This window comes from Manis javanica, chromosome 9, assembly GCF_040802235.1.
Source record: "Manis javanica isolate MJ-LG chromosome 9, MJ_LKY, whole genome shotgun sequence".
Classification (NCBI taxonomy): domain Eukaryota; kingdom Metazoa; phylum Chordata; class Mammalia; order Pholidota; family Manidae; genus Manis; species Manis javanica.
The window spans coordinates 116,889,305-116,912,070 of NC_133164.1; the positions used below are offsets into that span (position 1 = coordinate 116,889,305).

General features: G+C 37.7%; 1 protein-coding gene across 1 annotated transcript in view; it reads left to right on the forward strand.

The window, feature by feature from the left end:
- Positions 1 to 22,766, forward strand: part of LOC140843479 (uncharacterized) — a 620,032-nt gene that overhangs the window by 516,861 nt on the left and 80,405 nt on the right. Inside the window, exon 6 of the mRNA XM_073213295.1 lies at positions 11,178 to 11,226. The gene's annotated coding sequence lies outside the window, so the exon portion shown is untranslated. The remainder of the gene's footprint in view (positions 1 to 11,177; positions 11,227 to 22,766) is intronic.

Consider the following 22,766-nt stretch of genomic DNA (forward strand, 5'->3'; position numbering starts at 1 on the left):
CCAGGGATATAAAAAGGTGCTCAACATCATTGATCTTCAGGGAAATGCAAATCAAAGCCACAGTGAGCTATCAGCTCACACCTGCTGGAATGTCTATTATTAAAAAAATAAAACATAAATGTTGATGAAGATGTTGAGAAAGGAACCCTTGGACACTCCTGGGGGGATGTAAATTGGTGCAGCATCCATTATGGAAAACAGTAAGGAGATGCCACAAAAACATCTAAAATAGAGATAGCATAAAATCCAGCAATCCCACTTCTGTGTGTATATCCAAAGGCAATGGAATTAGGATCTTGAGGAAGCATATTCATTCCCGTTTTCATTACAGCATTATTCACAATATCCAAGACATAGAAGCAAGCTTAGTGTTCACTGACCGTGATGAATGGATGGAGAAAATGTGGTGTATATGTGTGTATATATATATATATATGTGTGTGTGTGTGTGTGTGTGTGTGTGTGTGTGTGTGTGTGTGTGTATACACACACATATGAATATTATTCAGCCATAATAATAAAAATATCTTGACATTTGCAACAACAGATGAACCTGGAGGACATTATATTAAGTGAAATATGACAGATAAATACAAATACCACATTATTTCACTTTTTGTGGATTCTAAAGTAGTCAAACTCCTAGCAGTAGGGATAGAGCGATGTTGGCCAGGGGCTGGGGGAAGGGGAAGATGGGGAGATGTTGGTCAAAGGTACAATGTTTCAGTTACACAGTATAAATAAGTTCCAGGCATCTAATATATAGCAATATGACTATAGCTAACAATTCTGTATGGTTAGAAATTTGCTAAAACATTAAGTAACTATGTGAGATAATGAATATGTTAACTTGATTGTGGTAGGAATTCACATACATTTGTATATCAAAACATCGAATCATACACCATAAAAAATATATATATATAATTTTTATTTGTCAACTATACCTCAATAAATCTGGGGAAAGAACCCTCCCAGTTCTACTACTGGGTCAGTCTTTGTAGCAGCTAAAGAAGCTTTCTACGTGAAGCTTCAGGAACATGTGTATACTAGATGTAAATGATTTAGAATCATAAAGAAAACACTCCAAAATTCATATGGTATTAGCTTCTTAGTAATGATTTTTTCAAAGACGTATTACCAGAGCACATTTGAACCCATTCTCATATTTCCTAGCATGCCATCGTCTTAATATGATTCCTTACAGTTTTCTTAATCTAACAATTTTACATATATAGTCTCTTTTCCCCTTCTTCCTCCGTGTCTCCATAGATATTTCTTGAGTCACAAGAAATAGCATGCCTTACTGCATTATGATATGAGGAGTATATATACCATTAAAAAATAAAAGTGTAAAAGCCAAGCTTGACTTTAGGTGATTCATAAAGCCAGTCATAGCCTTTGGCATTATTTTATTTATCAGTGCAAAAGGCTAACAGAGATGATCTTCTTAAAAAATACCTACTGAGGCCAAATGCCAAAATGTAATCATCCTCCATGATAGCTTAGGCCCGAGAAAGAAAAGTTTGTTTTTATTAACATAATAAGATGCATGGATAACTAACTTTCTTTATTTTTCTGCAATAGTCCCATTTTCCTGCCTTGGTTCCTTCTTGGTTCCTAGAGTGGTAACTGAGAACCCCAACATGGCCCTCATCCCTTCCCACGGCGGTTACTTCTGAGCCCTGTTGATCTCTGATCAGACCCAAAGTAACAGTATTGGACCTTTGCTCTCAGTCTGTATGAGATGTGTTCTGGGTAGAATTCAAGTATGAGTCACTTAATATAGAAGCAAATGCACTTGACTGTGGTAGGAATCCACATCAGAAATATAAACTTAATATACATATACATATTAATGTGTGTTAATCAATATATCATCAATAATAACAATGCAAATCAAATTCAGTTGACTCATATGGTTGTTGGGAGAGTTCCTGGTAAATTCCTCAAACCTTGACCATTTTTGGTCAAGCCATACATAGGCAAACCTATTAAAGTGGATGGAGAGAGAGAAACTGGGCTGACAAAGTCGCATGACTTCCAGACACAGATGGAAGGTCTGGGACTTGGAAGGAGCAGTGGTTCGGTCAGTCCTTTAAAAGGATGCATGCTAAGCTCTCTGACATTTCAATTCCCAAGAATCCTTCTTAAGGGATCAGGAAAAAAGCTCATTTATCTACCTAGATGGTGAATGAAAGGCAGACATAAGCGATTGGAACAAGAGATGGCAGACATTCGTTCCATGAGGGCAACGGCTGTGGCTGTTGCACTCAACATTTTAGTTTGCATTTTCTTGCAGCTTTTGACACTTCGGAGGCCCTCTATATGTGTGCAATGGACAAACACTGATAGTGTGATAGAACTTTGTGTAGCAATGCAGAGGGGAACAGTTTTAGCAAGAAAATTGGCAGATAACCTGAAGAAAAGTAACTTTCCCTATCAAATTGTTACTGGCAGGCACCCTGTTTTAAGCAGAGGTTAACTGACAAGAGGTACCTAAGAGCAGCAGATTTCAGCAATTTTTGTAAGGCAGCTGAAGTCAAGATTGGGGCAATTTATGGTACTCATGCATAAAATACAACCCATTACCTGCTTCTCTGGAAGGATAATTCCAGGAAGGCCACTTTGAAGGAATTAAACTCTGTAAACATACCCCTCCCCACTTCTGCCCATAACAGTACATAAGCCTGTAGTTTAGATGTCCTCCCCCTTTTTAAGTGAGTGCCACTAATATCTGTGAAGTGGGCTCTTAAAATTGCCTGAAATTTTGTTTCACTCAGATGCTCTTAAATGTTAATGCAATAACAAGGTCAAAATAAATGGCTTTAGGTTTCTGGGGTTTTTTTTAAATAAAGCAACCATCCCCCAAAATCTGATTTTACTCAGTGTGTCTGTACATGTGTTTCTGCACATCTTTACCAATAAAGCGAATCTTTGTCTTAAAACCAAGAATCATACCATGAAAGTAAGATGCCTTCTCCTTTCAAAACTGGTAGAAAATTTCTGCTAAAGTAGTAATTGCCACAAGATGCTTCAATAGCTCTGTTGCAGTTGCCGTTACAGATTTGGTAGCAGTTAATCTTTTTGACATTATATATTATATAAATTATGATATAACGAGTTAAATTACTGTCCCAACAGGAGATACAGACCTGAAAGAACAACACCTGGAATCTTGACTACCAGATAATCGGAAAGGGAAGTAGAGTAGAGGTCAGTTAGTCCATTATGTATTTATTTCCCTGGTAAATACACAAAATAGATATTCTGCACTCTAATTCAAGGATTTTTAAATATAAAGACTAAATAAAATTATAGTGAATTGATTCACCCCTAAACTATCTATAAATACCCCTGATTTCGGAACACATTTAATTGACAACATCACAAAAATGCAACAAATATGAGAGCCTTTGGGTCACTGTTCCCTTTGGAAAGAAGAGGTATATTGTGTCTGCATTTTTGCTGATATTTAAAGAGTGGCTATATTTTCTGAGGTGGTTTAAATACTTTGTAGGTTTATTGTGCAAGCAAGAAAAACTTAAGATGTTAATTGGAATTACAGAAATATAACATTTCCTTTGGAATGTTGGAACCAAGTTTCCCAACTTGTTTTGCATTTTTTGGCTTCTGACCAGATAAAAATATTTTGTATCTGTGAAGGCCTTGCCGAGAAGGTTTGCATCTGGTTTATATAATTGGGTATATTGTACTGTTTTGTACTGATTAGCCAGAGAGTGCTTAAGTGAAATGGTCAGTTTTCTCTAGTTTTTATCATAGTACCTTTAATCTCCTTCCCTGTGTAAGTACATGCTTCCTTTCCACATAACGGAGCTCTGGAAACCTTTTCTTCTCGTTGGCTTGGGAATCAACAGTGGACATGATAGTAGAACACCAAGAATCAAGAATTCAAAGCTTGTGGAGGGAGTACCATATGCCCAAGGGCAAACCCCATCAGAATCTGGGAACCTAGATGTAGATATTTCTACCGTTATGTCATGATATATGCACCATGTGTGTTTGGTAAAATAGTTAGCCTACTGAACGTCCCACTATTACTTGGCTGGAACATAGTTGTTCTCTCAATAGTAGCACCAAGATGAGAATATTGACTGATCCCTAGGACGCTATTCTTTCCTTGGAGTACTGGCACCAGTTCATACTTCCACAGTCAAGCACCCTGACAGAGAAAGAGTCTCCTGGTGCTTTCTCAAGCTAGAAGGTAAAATATTTCATGTGAACCCCATTGATATTTCTTGAAACAGCTGTTTTGGAAGAATGACACAGAAACTGATAAAAGCATGGCAGTTTTTTTTATGTCAAAAAATTCCCTTTGAAACAAGGCAAGATCTGTTCTTGCATGGCTCACTGTAAAACCTGAGCTGACACTGGAAAAAGACTATCCTGACCAAATAATGTGTCTTTAACTTTGAGTTTATAAATATTTTTACAGTTTGATAGGATAGTTAAATGTCAAGAGAACAAAAGTCCTTTTCTAAATGATGAAATTGCTCTAAATATAACTCTAAAAACTGTATGATTTGATTTATTTTCAGTGTAACAGCTGATAGTTTATGAAGTGATAATAGATTAATTTTGAATTAAATATTATAACTGCCTTTTTTTACCTTTGTAGGATATTTTTAATTAACTCTTTAATAGCAATATTTGCAAAGAAGTTGTTATTAAGCAAATAGCATGATTAGAGGTCATGTCACATTTTTGCCAATACAACTGAGTTAATCTATTCTTCGAAAACACATAAAGGTAATTAAAAACGTCCCTTCCACACAATGGAAAAATGGGTTCATTCCCACAGCAGCATATTGTTGGAAATCTACAGTGCTCAGTAGCTGTTGTTCTACACTTTTCTCTAGGTTCCTCTGACTTCGGTACTGCTGTCTGCTAGGACTCTGCCCAGTCTTACATAAGGGAAGGCCTCGTAGAGATCAAATCGTCCACTTCTGGCTTGAACACTCTCTCAATAGGGGCTCTCATATCTTCACACTGTTTCTTCCCAAGGTTATGTAATGGCCCACCTCAAATCTCATGACCTAATATCCACATGCATCATCTCTGCGTGAACAGCACTATTCAATATTTCCATATCTGTTGAGTTTTACTGAAGAATAACAACGAATCAGATAAATACAGAGACAGCAAATTCAGTTCAGCTCTCCGTGCTCCCACCAGTCCTGCTGTTTCCCAGCCGGCCTCTCTCCCATTCTCCGTTTGGGTTTAGACCGAAAACAAAGATACCCTTCTCAAACATTCTCTGCCTTGCTGCAAACCGCATCAGTTGTGACCCACTTTCCTGTCAAATATTTTCTACATGGACAGTCATTTTCACCCACGGGTCTCCCTCCCCTTCTTGACACAAAGGAATCCATTCTTTTCTTTTTTGTGTTCTGTGGCAATTCATTTTAGTTGATTATCTACTTGTAGTTCACTGTCTTTTAAATATTCTTTGTCCACTAGAAAAATAAGTAAACCTCTCCTCCATCATTCCTGCCCCTCTGGTTCTTTCCGTAGCTCCAGTGTCCACTCTGCTGCTGAAATCTTTGACAGACTTTTCTGTGCACACTCTTACCAGTATGCACCTCCCATGCTTTCAAATATCCTGAGTATTAACCAAATGTCCAAATAACAAGTAAATCATAAAATCATAGCTACTCTAGAATGATGAGACATGGATATTCTCAGAGAAAAAGGGGGAGAGACTGCTAACTGGAGAGAAGCTGAGCAATTATTAATATACTTGTTTTACTAAATTTAGAAATACATCCCCGACTGTTTATTGACTGCCAGTAGACGTCTCCCAATGTAAATTATAATCTTCTTGAAAATCAATTCTATGTGTTAGATTGATATACTACTTTGCTTAATAAATATAAATGCTTAACTGATATTTTATGGGAGATGAGAGAATATGTATACATAACTGCAAGTGTAAATACTGAGTCCCTAAGTACAGCATATCATGGTGTGAAACTTTTAAACTGAATGTTAATAAATGTTTTGACATTTGCACCGCCATCCATCTGCCTGCCTGTCTATCGGCTATCTTATCTTTCTACAACTGTAACTAAACACTTCCACACATACACGCCAAGACTGCCCCCAAAACCAAAAGGCCTGTACCTGAAATTGAATGAGGCAATTTCAAGCCTAACTGCTTTAGTGATTTTCTACTGCTTCATGGAAGTGTGAACTCAAGGTTTTGACACACACCAAGGTTGCCCCAACTGGGAGTCCTGGGAGGTCAAACCCGCACTGGAGTTCCCAGGAAATGGAAGAAAAGTTTCAAATGTGTCAATTTTATTTTACAGCAAGAATCATAACAAGAGACAGAGCCAAGGTAGAGATTTCTTTACAAGGCAAGAGCAGATAGGAGCTATAAACAATCGAGGTCCAGGTCTATTACCTTTGTAAGATCAAAGGTGTAGATCAAGAGAGGCAGTACCTGGTAGTGCCTCACAGGTTAAACTGAGTCATTTGTCATAAATGATCACATAAAAGTATTAAGTTAAAGAATTTCCCATCTGTCTTCATTCATGACAGGTTTTCTTCTCAAAAGACAGAATGACTTTGGGATTCTGCAATAACACCCTGAGTATCACACAGTAATTTGAAAACATTATTCTTTTGTGTCTATTAGGTCATTCAATATATCTACAGATGCTCATTAAATAATTTTTCATGGAATTAAGTGTTTTATATTTGATCAGTGAGAAAAATCTTGTTAAGTGAGCTTCTGGAGACTGTTGAAAAAAACTTTGAGAGAAAGAATGAAATCTGTCTTACCAAACAAATGCTTCTTAATATGTAAGTGTTTCTTAGCATAATGGAAGCATCTGTGAAAAATGATTTAAAAACATATATATATACAGATAATGTAAAGAGAGCTGATCTGTTCTTCAGAGTATTTTTTGATACTTTAATAACTCAATAACCGGAATTTGTTATGCTAAATATTGTAACTTTCTGCTAGATCACTTGTACATGAAGAAACATAAGTGAATTATCACTACTTGCAAATAATAAAGCATCCAAGTAGTTTAAACATTATCCTAGTCTTAAGCAATGCTGGCATCACTGATTACTTCCTTTGATGCATATATTGAAAACTAATTCATGTCTACATAATTTTATTAATTTCAATTTATTAGAAATCATATGAAAATTAGATGGAAAATTAAATTAATGTCCATTTTAATAATAAAGCTAAGGATACATTTGTTTCTTCTAATTTTTTCTCTGAGTGTTATTTTATGAAGTTGGTTATTACATGAAGTTGGTTATATTTCATCTTTGATATAATCCTAATTCATTTCATGTGGATACTCTCCATGTGACAGATTTTGAGTTTCAGTGTGATCGCTGCTAAATTTTTTCTATTTTAACAAGTCTTGTGAGAAATAATATTAATGCATGAGTACATAAGTATGTGAAATTGTCCATAGATTTTTACATCCGTTTGATATGCTTATCAATTTGCTAGAAACCATGTAGGTAGGGACATAGTGAAGCCTACCATCGGCCTGATCATGCAGTAAAAGATGGGAAACGATGCATCCAACTGTGGTACTGCAAGGAATTTCTCTATATAGTGACAAATACACATGTTGGGGAGACTGTGTCCCTCACTGCGCATTGGCATTCCAGTACACACCTGCGTGAAAGCAACTACGCCACGCGGGAGGGTCCTTCCTGCCCCCCTAGCACCAGTGACTCATGTTCTGACCTGACTCCACTGAGGATCCCAAACTACAGGCTACATTCAAGGTTTGTAACCTCCCACAGTGTAGATAATAAATATATGTTTGATGGCAGTAGATAGACCACATGTTTCTCAGAATGGTCAAAAGTTAGTGTAACTTTAAGTCCATTTACTTTCTTTCATTTACTGTTCCCAAAGATTATTTCCATATTCCTAGCATTCACTAGTTTCACCAGACTCTATTGCCACTTGGTGAATTGGTTGACAAAGCAGTGGTCAGCCAAATAAATTGCTACTGTTTGTGATGGAGTTTGAAACTTGCCTTCCTTGTCAGAGGATTCATTTGTGTATTGCTGATCAGTGAGCCAAATAACGGTTCAGTCCTGTCCTCCAAAGAATTTGCATTTTAGTTCTAAAACTTTTATAAAGTCAGGTTTTTAAAATTTTATTACAGAAGATTTTCAGTAGATCTATGGGAAACATTATAACCAAGTTTATCATTTTGCCTATCAATTATCGATCAAACTTATTGAGAAAGTATGTTATCTGTTTTACAATAAATTACAATCAGCTAATAGTTGACAACTTTGATATTTATGAGAGATTTGCAGTACTTTAGATTCTTTGAAAATTTCATTAAAATATCATTTACTTTGATTACCGAGTTTTTCAGTGTTCCCAAAAGTTTTGTACCCAAGGTGACTGCCTCCCTTGCCTCCCCCGATTCCTGGCCCACAGTAAATAGGCATTTCTAGCACAGAAACAATTGATTTCTATTTAAAAAGAAACTTAACTGCTGCCAGAAGAGTGCTTGCTTTAGGTGGCAGGTGGCGTAAGTCAGCATTTAATGAAGCCTACACTGAAATGGGAATGAGCATAGTAATTGGCACTTAGCTGACGTCGGTGAGAAGGTGAAGTAGTCGCTTATCTTTTAAGTGCGTGGAAATCCTGGCTTTTTATGAACCCCCCTGCTGTTTCTTTGTTTCTAACCCATGTATACTTGATTAAAGCTTTATGATATATCGACTTTTCAGTGACATATTGGTTTATTTAGTCAGATTCTAATATTGTATTTACCTGTATCTATGATGTTCCTTAAATACAAATTGTTACTTATCTTTAACTGTTATCCTGTTTATATGAAATAATTTTCACTATACATGTTATATTACTTACAATTTTACTGTTAACTGTAATATCTAGGATTTTATTGACAAAAATGCTGAGTAAAAGTAATGATATGATGAATTTTTTTGGTTGATATTACTGCTTTTGTCAGACTCCCATAATTCTTTTTTTTTTTTTTTTTGCTTTTTCACTTGGTGTAACAAGCCACATCTCTGGGTCATATGGCTTTTTAGTTACTATCAGTTCTTTTCTGAGTACTTAAAACTTCCTTTCAAGTGGTATCTCTTAGCTTCTCAACAGATAAGCCAAATAGACTACTTTTAATTATAAATAACATCATTTCTAATATATAAGCAATGCATGTTATATTTAGGGAAAAAACTTGCAAATAAGAAATATAATATAGAAAATTCCATGCATCTAATCTTTACCCAAAGAGAACAATGTTTATTATTTTAGCATATGTTACTCTACAAAAAAGAAATAGTAAATTACATATTGCTGGTAATCTGAGTCTTTTCCTAAATCTAATAAATATATTTCATAGTAAAAATCATAATTAATAACATTCCCCACTTATTGTATCATTGCTATTGTTTTTTTTCACCTGTTAATATGTATTTTAATTTTTTTTTAATTCTGTAACACACTCTGGTAAAAGGACTCAATTTAAATCTTTCTTTACTTATTCCTTCAAGTTCAGACCCCACACATGCATTCCCTCCCTCTCATCTTGGTTTCTCAGGACTTCTATTATGTTGCTGTTCTAGTATTTCAGGAATGTATATTGTTCCTTCTTCTTTCCTACCCTAAATTTGTTACCTTTTTACCAAACTCCAGCTCCTCTTACAACCCTCACCTGCTACCCCTACACCAAATCAGTGACTTTAAAACCAGTTTTATGTTCCTTAATGTTGAGATTATCCATCCTTCTTGAAATCTAAATAATATAGTTGTACTCAGTTGTACTGCATAAGTACTGTTGAATTGGTAATAATTAAATCATATTTTTAAATATAACTTATTGAAAATATAGATTATAGATCAGTTTTCTACCTGCACAAAGGTACTAGTCCTCAGAATTTTGCCTGTCAGTGGGAATCAAAGAGTCTGATTGTATTCCTTTTAGTCAGTAACTGATTATAATGACCTTGGACTCATTACTTAGTTCTGGATTGTCTCAATGTCTCACCTCTAATGTGGATGGTTAAACCACATTGTAGTTGAGGTTGTGTCTTGTCTAAAACCATGGTTCAGAAATATTTATTCTCATTCCAATATAGCACATCGAGTCCTGAGCATCAGTTTTGCCTCCTGGGCTCACCCCTCTTTAGTTGCATAAGTACAGTCTCACACCACCACCTCAGTGCCCAGAGGGCAATTTCCACTAGGCTTTAGGTCTTCTTAAAATGTAGGTAGCAGATGAGAGCTCATATTTTAGGATATGTCATTTTATTATAGTCAGTGGATAATTTACTAACGTTTTGTTTTATTTGCTAAATTACGAAGTAGTCTGTGAAATAGACGTTTATAAATTTTCCTCTGTTGAGTCAGATGCCTGAAAATAAATCAGCATCCCCAGGAGATAAACAATCGTGAAGCTGTGAACTTTCTTGTACTCACCCCCAGGTCAATGGGGAAATAGATCTAGAAAAAGATTACTTCAGCACAGCATGAAGACATTCAAATATCTCCTAAATGTCCAAATATTGCTTAACTGGTGGTACCAGATCATTCATTATCATAAGTGAAAAATAATTTGATGACCAAGATTCACTTATAACAATTAGTAAGTTTTTAAAAACAAATTCCTGCTTCAAAATTGTGACTCTGTAGTAAGTAATGAAGGCATGAATGTATATTAACTATATGATCCTATCTCAATTTTAAGGGAATTGTTCATTGTATTTAATTTTCTTTTAAACTATTGGTAATCTTGCTCATATGAGAAGAGTTAATAATGACACAAAAAGGAAACATTGCTATTACAATAATGGAATTTGGAATAAGTCTCCAACACTAAATGTTCCAATATATTCTTTTTATTTTATTTTATTACCTTTTAAATAGTAAAAGGACAGTGTAGTATGTGTTTATTTCTTTCTGGACTAGAAAGGTCTCTTCCACCACCAAGCTCTTCTCTCCTCCTTTCCTCTTAAAAAGAACCTTTGGTTCTAGGAAACAGAAACCAGCTAAGGAACGTGCGAATCACTCTCTCTGCCCGGCCATCTCGTCTGTCATGCACAGCATGAGAAGTCATGCCAGCCGTGCCATCCAGACGACAATCCCACGGCCGCCACTGACTCTGCTTCTTTTGACTTTCCAGGGTAAGGACATAACAGTCCTCGGTCTCTCAAGAAGAACAACAGAAAAAGGTAAGAAGCTTTTTCTTTCAAAATTCACTTGGGTTAAAAAAACTATGGATTTCTGAAACATGAATGTTCCACATACACAGCACTTCAATGTCAAGATGGTTGCCACTCAACTGAGAACCATCAGGGACACTTAGTTTTGTTTGTTTGTCTGTTTTTTAGCAAATGGGCATCATAGTGGTTCAAGAGTCCCCCTCCTCCTCCCCCCTGCCCATGCCCAGTCCCCTTCCCCTTGGTAACCACCAGTCACTTCTCAGTGTCTACACAAGTCTAATGCGGCTTTGTTCCTTCTGTTTTGCTTCATTTTTATATGCCACAAATAAGTGAAATCATATGGTATTTGCCTCTCTTTGCCTGGCTTACTTTACTGAGTATAATATGCTCTAGATCCATCCATGTTGTTGTAAATGGCAGGATTGCTTTTCTCTTCATGGCTGAATAGTATTCCATTGTGTATGTGTACCACATATTCTTTATCCATTCATCTACTGATGGACACTTAGGTTACTTCCATATCTTGGCTATTGTAAATAGTGCTGCGATAAGCATAGGGGTGCATCTGTCTTTTTGAATCATGGATTTTGTTTTCTTTGGGTAAATTCCTAGGGGTGGAAGTACTGGGTCAGCACTCAGGTTTTACACATCTCCAGTGGCTGGAGTGAACCGCCGCTGTCCCCCAGGATGCACTAACAGGATTACATCTGTTCTTATTATTTTTTGTGTTATTTGAGGTAGGAACAGCAGCAGCTAATATTCCACATGAGGGAGTAGGATGTATGCTATTTGGAAAAGAGTAACAGGGTTTATAACGGGAAATAAAAATTTAATTAGCAAAATAATTATTTCAAGGTTGAAATGAGAAACAAAAAGTACACTTATCTCTGTTTTCATGTGCATCTAGGACCCAAAACTGTCTGAACTTTGAAAAAGAACTTGAATTAGCTATGCTAGTGAACAAATAAATTGAGTGAAAATTATTAGTATGATTAAAATTCTCAAGTTACAAGTCTCTGGTGGAGCATGATAGTATATTAGCAGGTATGACAGAGGTCCTTTTAGGAAAAAAAATGTTTTTCTTGGAAAGCATAACTGAATAATGGCTTTGGGGTAAATTTGAGGACTCAGTCCTTTTGTGGCTTATGCCAGTGAAAGAGACATAAAAATACAGAGCCCCTACCTGGAAGGAAGGGATTAAAATCGGGGAGTTATGGAATAGTCATACAGGCAGGGAGATGGTCCTGTAGATATTGCTATGAGAAGAGAACCTTCTTTGAGGTCACTAAAAATGCTTTGTAAAGTCTATAAAATCCCAAAATGCTTGGTTTAAGTGATATTTGCAGCTGACATTGAAGTTGATTAAGGCATAAAATTCATATTGTATCACTGTAGCTAGAGACAAGAATAGATATTCCCAGAAATCAAGGAGCAGAGGAAGCTAGAAAATCACACAATGGAAACTTAGTTTTCATACAGCAAACGGGACAGGGATGAGGAGACTCTTGATGTGGGCTGTGGTCATAGGTGCTCCACTCATTTATATCTGTTTCAAGAACCAGCCTCTGCACTGACTGATGGTCTCAAGCTAAAAAATGAAGTCTGGGCTCTTCTGAACTAATGATAGATCACGACAGGGTATCATTACTGCCCACTTCCTCCCAATGTGAGACTCCCTAGAGGCCTGGCAAGAACTTTCTAGGAACTGTGTTGTGGTCTGGAGCTTTCTGACCATTCTTCCCCCCTTCATTCTTTTCATAGAGAGGTGGTCTGAGGCTCTGCTTGGCCGTATGCCCACCCCCCAGCCTTTACCCATCCCAGGCATTTCTACACCTGTTCTCACCTTAACACCCCCTTCTCACAAGACCTCAAGTAACACAGAGGTTAGCCTTCAGTCCAGAAGTTGGCAGCTACTGTAAATAATCTGCCTTTCCTTAATGCAGCCTGTTTTCTTCACTAGTTAGACAAGTAATAAAAAATTATCCCTCAGAACAGACAAGCTATGCCCAAGAGGGTATGTCTGCATAGATGGTAAGATTTTTCTGTAATAGAATACAGAGAAGTAGGGGTAAGACAGTAATACATTCCCATTCGCCTTTCTGCCCATACACCCAAATCACTTTTCCTACCTTTTTGATATCTGGTATTCAGTTGTTAAGACAATTGAACCATATAAGTAGCCGAAGCAATATTTCATTTTCTTATTACTCAATTTTTCCCATGAACTATTTTATAACAGTAATAACACACATTTCTCCCAGGAGAGAAATCCCACCAACTTGTGGTTTCCTCTCATAGTTCAAATAAGTCTTTGTAAAATAGTCTCAGCATCAATATATTTCCCAAGATCTACTATTCAGTCTTACTCATTTTTACCTGTTATAAATGTATGGAACGAATGAGGGAATATTTTTCTCATTCTACTCAGTACATTGTGTTTACTTTTTTTGAAATACTCCCTGCAAATGTTCCAATTTTAATTTTTATTAAAATGTAAATGAAAGCTACTTTGTAATAATATTAACTATAATTTATAACAAACTATTTTATTATAAACTAAATTTTAGACATAAATGCACTCACAGATTTATTGAGTTTTTGCATATTCTTTGTAATTTATTCCTTTTTCTACTATCAATTGATTCATGTTTTCTCCATACCTCTCATTTTACATTTTTTATTTGGAGAGGAAGAGGATCTAGCAGTGTTTGCTTATAGTAACCATCATATTAGGTTGAGACACCTTAAAATTTCATGTCTCAAGCGATGAGATCCAATGGTAAAGAATATGACCAAGTAAAACTTCAACTTGTATAGAGAATTCAACACATGACAGTTTACCTTAAATGATGATCATGGTGAAATGTGGTAACATTATCGAGGAGAAAAGGGCATTGCTCTGTGCCATGCTGAACTGATAGAATGAGACCCTCTTGGGAGGCAGAGGGAGCGTCTTCTGAAGCAGAGGGTAGGCGCACCCACTGACCAGTATAAGAAAGGTAACGTCTCCTGGAGCAAAGGACGGTCAAGCTTAATGCCTGTAACAAAAGATCCAGGATTCCTGTTCTGTAACGCACCCCACCGTGCACGTATGTGTCACCTGGCCCTCTCTGTGGTACCCCTTGAGAATCAGAGCTCTTAGACCAGGCATGGTAAAATGCTCTCACTTTTCGTATGGTGGAGTCTTTGTCTTTGACCCAGGAGTCTCTCGCCTCCTGCCCCCATTCCTGACACCGCAGCAGCCTGGTGTGCTAGGTGCTAGCTTACAGTGGAGTCGAACTTCAGCCCCTTCTGAGTTCTCACCCGTTTTGGTGATGAAAATGGGATGCTGAGAGGAACATCGGTTTCTGGAAGAGGGAGGATGAGGACCTTACAGGTTGATTAACATGCTTGAGGCAAGTCCCTGAGAATTGGTAATAAACACATTGAATCAGGTAATAAATTTTCTTCCCCGAAATGGGTACCTACTAAGAAGTAGTCTCAAAAACAATTGCCTGCATGTTGCCCCAGTTGTTTCAGCTCCCTTTGAGGTGAGGGTACTTCTGGCCAATCTCTCAGAGAACCTCAGCTCTGCCAGTTTTAATAACAGTACTAATACTTACCCTGGGAGGCAGAAAGTTTCCAAATCCTTCCAGAAAAATAAACATCAATAAACATGAAACAGATGAGCACCTGCACTCAGTGAGAATGGATGGAAACTTGGAGCCAAAGTGGGCCGTAAACTGGTGCATTATTAGAGCTTCAGCTACTTCAGCTGGAAGATGAGTGAACAAGGTAGTTGTTCTTACAGAAGCATGGCAACGGACAGGCTATCCACTGGCTCAGTGCCTCCTGCAACCGTGCTGGCCGTGCATGTATCCACCCATTGCAGTGAAATGCTCTGGATTTTTTTGAAGTGAGTTCTGGGGCTATAAGGAGACTGTAACCCTCTCAGAATGATTCCCCAGAAAAAAATTCCAATGTAAAACCATCAGTGACTAGCCACTGACTACTATTCCAGCTTTTAGTGTTCTGGATTGGCTTTACAATGCTGATGAAGGTGACTCAATAGCAAATGAGAAACTGAACTCCCCAAAATCGATGTAGATTCTTGCAGTCAACCTGACTACTCTGGGAAATTCCCCTAGCCTTAAATTGAATCCAGACATTGATTTAAGAGATATGCTCATGCTAAGGTGGCAGCAAATGCTGCAAATTAATGTGCTAATATGTGCTCCCCAGAGAACAAGGTAGAGTCAACCTCAGGATAACCTGAGGGAGCAAATCCCATGGTCTAGAATCCCACTGTCTTTGACTGAGGCTGCTGAGTCAAGGGTTCCTCAGGTGAAATACATGATAACTGGAATCATGACAATACCACTCACTGCCCCAATACTTGGCTTTGGAAGCAACAAGAGGATTAGAATGGCGCCAGCTGAGCGGCAAGCATTCACCATTTTGCTTGCAAACGAAAGCGAATCCGCACTGCTTCTGGGACAGAGCATCACTCTCCTCATTGCCCAGGGACTCATCCCACCTCTGCACCCCCTGCCACAGTGTCTTAAAGGGCAAAGATGATGGAAGGGAGTCCGAGGGCTCTCTGTGCCCCCAAGGGACACAAGGCCATATATCCATCCCCTAAGCTGCAGTACTGAGGAGAAGGGGAAGAACTGAAACAAGTTCTTTCTTGGAAATAAGTATATGAGTCATTGTCCTACCTGTCCTACCATCTGTCATATAAACACATGTGCAACTCCAGGGAGAGGAAATCCTGGGGCAAAATACCTCTAAAACTGGAATCAGTCAAAGAGAGAAATAAAGTTTAAAACCCATTTATCGCTTACAAACTGCGGTCCGGGGGCTGACCGTCTCCTGCTGTGGCGGAAGCAGGGGAGACCTCTCCCCAACCTCTCAGGTTCAGGTAAGTCCTCTGTCACCCAGGTACTTACCTACTGACATGGAGATGAACTACCTCCCTCTCTCCGCCCCTTAGGAACACCTGTTGATATGGAGATGCACCAAAGCCAGGGAGACATTCTGGAAGTACTACGACTGTACCCACCTTGTGTATACATACATACTCTCCAGCTGATAATACATCAGTTTTAATATAAAAATTGAACAAGTCAGATTAATTCAAATTGTCTTAACTAAGTGGCTGGACTTCTTTGCTCAATAGCTAAATATATCTCTTTCAGAAACAAAACCAAAAGCCAATCCTTCAAACCTGCTGTATGACAAAAATCTTCAAATTCTCCATTAGTTCATAATATAGCCAATTAAGTTGTCCAACAATAGCTGATCAATCAATAAACATTCAGTGATTGTAAAGTAATGAGAAGGAGGTCTAGGCTCACAGGGGATGATTTATTTAGGTCGCGGCTCTGCTGGCGGAGCTCAGGATCCCGCTGTGGGTGTTGCCGTCACTTAGAGTGGGAAGCTTTCTCCTGCACACCGTGAGGTACCATGCTTTCCTGATGCTCGCATATGCCCCTGCTCAAGAATTTGTCATTCTGCTTTGTGACAGCATTTCTCCTTAAACAGGTTCTTAAAGGCAGGGACTTTATCATATTATATTTTGCCAGAGATTTGTTCAAAGCCTAACACATAGCAAGTGACTCTTCTATTTATTTTTTTCTGGAGGAATATGTAAATAAATAGATATTTTAGGAAGACTGTATTTTAAACCAACTTGAAAAAAAATCACTTGCCAACATGATTTTGAACAGTTATATTATACTGTTCCCTTATAGTCTATTAAATCAGTATTAGATGGATTCCTATATCTAGGCAAATATTTCGTATATATGTTAATATGGAATAACAGCTGTATCCCCAAAAGACATATCAGTAAGCCTGACTCTGAACATAAATGTGATAAAAAAAATTCAGTTGTTTGGATTTGCCTCTGTGAAAAAAAGAAAAAGTCTCTGTTTTGCTGTCAGTAAAAATGATGTTCTGCAAGTCTTTCTAGCTACACAGCTGAGCCTTTTCTTGTTGCATTTTGAAGTAGGACGTGTGCTCCTTGTCACCTTCAATCTGACATTTTACAGGAACTAGAAACATAAGTCAGGTAGGGAAACATGTTACATATTGTTTTTGTCCCTCTAGCTACGACCAGTAGTCTAAAAAGTCAACCATGTCAGATTTCAGTTTCGTTGTTCACTAAATCACCATGCTGTGGATTGAAAACCCATCTCTACTGCTTTTATTGTTTTAAAATTTTCCTGTGTGATGATTAAAAGAAAAAAAACTTGATTTGCTTGATAGCTGGTTCTATTTTACCTTTGTTTAAACATAATACTTGAACCTTCTTACTGAATCAGGCAGATGGAGCGGTCGCCTGCCTAATGGACAGACGAGAAGGCAGTCTAGTCCCTGGACGGGCCCCCGGCATAGACTCAGCATTCTCTGCTGTTAGGTGCCTACTGTGTGAAACGTGCTGTTTGAGCAGTGGATTGGTTACAGAAGAGAATGGCACAAATATATGTTCTTAAGGATTTCAGTGGGCTCCAACCTTGGGGAAATATTAACTGTATTCTTGTTCATGGTAGAAGATAAGAATTTTTTTCCTCCATATTTCTTAGTTTTACTCTGGGAACTTATTTCTAAGCCCATAGAAAAAAATACAGGATGTCTTTCCCATTCATTCAATTTTCAGGCATTACCTTAATCCTATGTTTGATCAAGTCCATAGTAGTACCAACAGCAGTGACCTAGTAAATCTCTAAGTGTTCAGACATATCCAATTACTAAAATGCATAATTAGATTTAGACATGATCTAATCCCCTGTTGATTCACTGAGGCAGAGATGATAAATTCTGTAGAGAGAGATTATTATGGTCCAAGTCCCCCCCACCAGAACTTTTTCTTATAATTCATTATAGAATCACCAGATAGCAGAAGAGTCTTGACAGACAGCACGCAACAGAAATGCCAAAAAAAGAAAAAAAGAAATACGGCTTCATTGGTAAAAAACTTCTTGTATTGAAAATAGTAATCAATTATAGGAACAGCTAGATTAATATGTGTGGGAACCAGAGTACTAAACTGCTTTACAAAGTAACTGGTGTTAAAATAGGAAAATATTCTGAAGACATTTATTGATTTAGACATTCAGTCAATACGTGTCAAACACCTAATAGGCATTCAGGCACCTCCCTAGTCTGGGAGAATGAAGAACAAGACAGGGCTGGTTCCTATCTCCTAGGGCTTGCATTTCAGACTGTGTGTGTGTGTGTGTGTGTGTGTGTGTGTGTGTGTGTGTGTGTGTGTGTGTGTGTGTGTGTGTGTGTGTGTGTGTGTGTGTGTGTGTGGCATTAATTTATGATTATTAAAAGAGTAATTGTAAGTAATACAGCAAAGGGAATAAGCACAGTACTCTGATTAAGCATAGTGAGGGGCTCTCATCTCACAGGATGTGTTTAATCTGATACCTGAAAGAGGAAGAGACAAATAGAAAAGGCCGATGGAAGAGGGTCCCACCAAGAATGTTTCATGAACAAAAAAGCAACATGCCTTGTACTCAAAAATAATACAATACTTATTAAGAGAGCTGCTTACTTGGCACCATCTTATCATTTTCCACTATGAGACAATTCCCAAAATAATCTTAGCCTTTAGAGTGTTTCTTTACAAAGGCAACAAAAAGTGTTTTCAAAATATAGGTTATTGTTAAAAAACAAAATTCAACTGAATAAATGTAAAGATCAAATTGTCTTTATTCCATGATTCATGAATGGGGCACCATCCTGTCTAGCAAATAGAAAGGGGCTCCAAAGAGCTGAACAATATGGGAGACTTTTATAGGGTGGAGGGGGCAGAAGACCTCATTTGTCTTTAGTGGATAAAAGGGGCCTATCACATCGATTACCTCACTGGTGCTGACCAGGAAATTTCAGGTTTTATGGTTTAAGTTAACATTCCTGGGTAAGGTTGGAACTGTAGTTAGGTGTTAAGTCTTGATTTGCTGATGTGGTGCTTAGCACTAGTGACTTGATTTGGGGCCTTTTCTCTCCCTCTCTCTTTCTCTTTTATTTTTTTAAACAATTTCCCCTTTTAATCAGACTTACAACTTAACTGAGAGATGTGATCAAAGTCTAAGGAATTAGTGCCTATCCCAGCCACCCTCTGAAGTTCTCACAGTGTTTATTGATTTTCCTTCTGGTATGCACAGATCATGATGATTTTTGTTTAATCTCTGTGATAGTCATAGGTCACAATTCAAGTTTACAGTTTAAATTGGCCATTCCCTTTGTTCCTTTTTTGATGTTCTAATCTTAGGGAGATCATTTGCTTGGTGATTAGCAGCTGTGAACATGTATTTAAAGCTTTTGATAGGAAACAGTGCTTCAGGGAGACTGATTATTATAAGCAGGATAATTCCCAACATTTGAGTGTAGTCTGTAGCCATGGTCCCCAAGACCCAACCAATCAAAATCAAATAAGTCAAGGAACGCTCCCAGGGGAGGAGTCACCTTTATAAGCCAAGTGGCTTGCTTAGTGATTTTATATAACTGAGTTTCAACTTCCCAGGATTGTTAATCCAGGTGCACTAAGTGGTGTTGGCCACAGCCCACAGACACCTCCTTTCTCAGCTAAAAGATAATTAAGGGCTGTTTTATTATCAAGACCAACTTGAGTCAGAGACTAAGGACTTTTGTTGGGCAGCTATTGTAGCAGTGGATTACACAATACTTCCAAGAGTTAAGGAGAGATTGCTGATCATAACTTCATTTACATTTATTTCTAGCCAGGGGAGCAGTGACCCATTAAAGGAAGCTAATTGTAATGCCTCCTGGTAACTGAGTCTGTGGCTCAGAAGATGACAGCCACGGATGGCAGTAAAATGTAAAGGTCTGTAGACCACACTGCTGGTTTTATTTCCATTACCCTTGCCCTGTATATCTCTCTGTACACAGCCTGGATGAAAGATTCGCTGGGTTTAGGGTTGCTAACCAAAGACAGGGAAATGGACCAGTGGGTCTCTAGCATCATGGACATATCAGGGCTTTTGATGACAAACCCAGCCCTTTAGCAGTGACCTGAGAGTCCTGGCTGATGTCACTGTCTTCCCGGGCCAATGCCAGTGTGAAGGGAAGAAAGAGATAAGGGAAGAGGGTCATGCTTAAAGGGTGAGGTCTTGGTCTGGCGTCTCGGCAGGGAGCAGTCTACATTGATGTCAACTACTTCTCTTCTTCTTCAATTTGATTTGAAGGTCTCCAGTGTTGACACAGGAATAGATACAAGGCAGAGCTTCCAGAGCATGAAATACGAACCCAAGGTTCTAGTCTCTGAAGTTTGGCTGCCGTCTGGGTGGTGCGGAGGACCTGATATAGTCCTTTCCAAGGCGAGTTAAGGGCAGTCTTGGTTCTTAGTGACTCCGAGTCAGAAAGGTGGCCACGAGAAAACTGGAAGTGCCAGTTTGGAGAGTCATAGTCAAATATTTGAGGAAACTAGAATTCAGGATCAAGTTCATTTTACAGATATCTAACAAAACCCTGAAGACAACAGGATTAGAATCTAATACTTATAAAGGTATAAATATAGTATTTCTCTCTACTGTTCCCTCCATTTCTCATTTTTTCCTAGAGAAAATTATAGAAAATTAAGTTTTTTGCATTAAACTTGACCTTGTTATTTACATAAGTGCAGGAAGAATAGTGACTGACCATATAATCTTTTTTTTTTTTTAAGAATGCTTGCAGGAAACTTGAAAGCAAGGTACCAGGTCAGTTTTCCCAAAGGTTTTATTTAATTGGCTACATAAAGTCAACGTTAGTTCTTTAACACTGTCTGCTCTATCTAGTCTGTGCACACATCTCTCAAATACAACATTCTGGTAAAGCCTTCTTGGTATAAACAGTGTTTCCAATTATGTCCTGTTCCAAGGAGAACAGATTCTCACAGAAACTATGTAAATAATTAACTATCTTACAATAAAAAGAATACTCAAGAGTCTCCAAATTCTGGAGGAAGCAGGGAGAAAATGTAAATATTTCATCTTGTTTACAAAGGTATACTTTACCAAATTGTCATAGGTCATAAATAGCTTAAGAGAAAATGTTTCCTCCAATCTTGAAAAACAATACATTCCCAAGATCTCGAAAACTAGAATGTTTCAAATTATAAAAATTATATTTTTCTCAATTCATCTAGTTTTATGTTATTAATTGCTTGAATCCATTTTTTTTCCATTTGTTCTGGAGATTCTTAGTTTATTTTAAGACCTTAAAAGTTATCAGAAGCCTGTGTTTGCCAGAGTCCTGTCCATAGCTTGCCTTGAAGATGAAACACTTTTGCAGGGAAAGTTTTTGCAAAGGTTTCTGAGTAAAACAATAACTGCAAATGACAAAAAGGTTTTAAAAATGTCCATTGCTTATTACAATGGAATTGACAAGGAAATTTGATTATTTCTGTGGCACTCAACATTGTCCAGTAAAATGATATCTGGAATTATGATGGTAACATTATACAAGAAATCAAACTTCGGGCATCTCATACAAGTTCTGCAACAGTTAAAACACATACCTGTAAAAATACAAGCACATGCCACCACCCAGTCCTTTGAGCCATTGGAGAGAGAGGTGGAGCTAATGTACTGAGGTGTAAGAGCGATCCCCCAGGGCATCTGAGGAGACAGGTCTGTGTCCTAGGTTTGCCTTGCATCCCTAAGTTGGCTGAAGACATCACCCGGAGGAAAAATATATATATATTTTCCCCCAACCAATCTGTATATTGATTGAACATTTTCACTCCCAAGATCTTTAAAGGAATATGTCCTATTATATAAAAGAACAAAGAAGGAACTAATGACACCAATCATCTAAACATTAAATTGTCCACCCTTGGTTCCAGTTTCAAGTGTTATTCTTCAGGTACTTGATAAAATGCTAGTAATATCTCTAGAACCAAGGTATTGGTGGTTATTCAAAAATGGAGAAGAAAAATAGTTTAACCGGTTCTCAGTCTCATACGAGTAAGCAGAGTGTTCACAGCGGCGAATGTCACCATGTTGTCATCACAGTTCCATCTGCATGTGGCTTCATCCCCATCTGCACCCCACGGCTATTTTCAGAAGCACCTGCTGCACCTTCCTATTACATCTCCAAGTGGTTTTACAACAGAAACAGGTGTATAAATTCTCCTTGACTTATTTACTCCTGAATCCCTCATCTTAGAAACATGATGCTAATTAGGCTCAACAGTGTTGGCTATCCTAGGGAGAGGAAGTTTAATAACATTGAGAGCAAAACAATTTGTGATTAGTTTCTAAATAATTTGTACTGAGCTTTTACTATTCATTTCTGTCATAATTGGAATCCATGTTCAGATTCTAATTTCTTCTTCTCTTGTTACTTATTAGAGTAAGACAACACAAACAGAACTTTAAGAAATTCCCAATGTATCATTTATGAATTTTTGGTTAAAATCAATTTAAAATCAATGTGGTCAACTTAAGGGACAAAAGGGTAGAAGGGACTCCTGTATTTATTGGAATAATAATAGATTTAACTTAATGAAAGAGAGAGCTGACCAGACAGGTCACAGAAAGTACAGGAATGAAGGA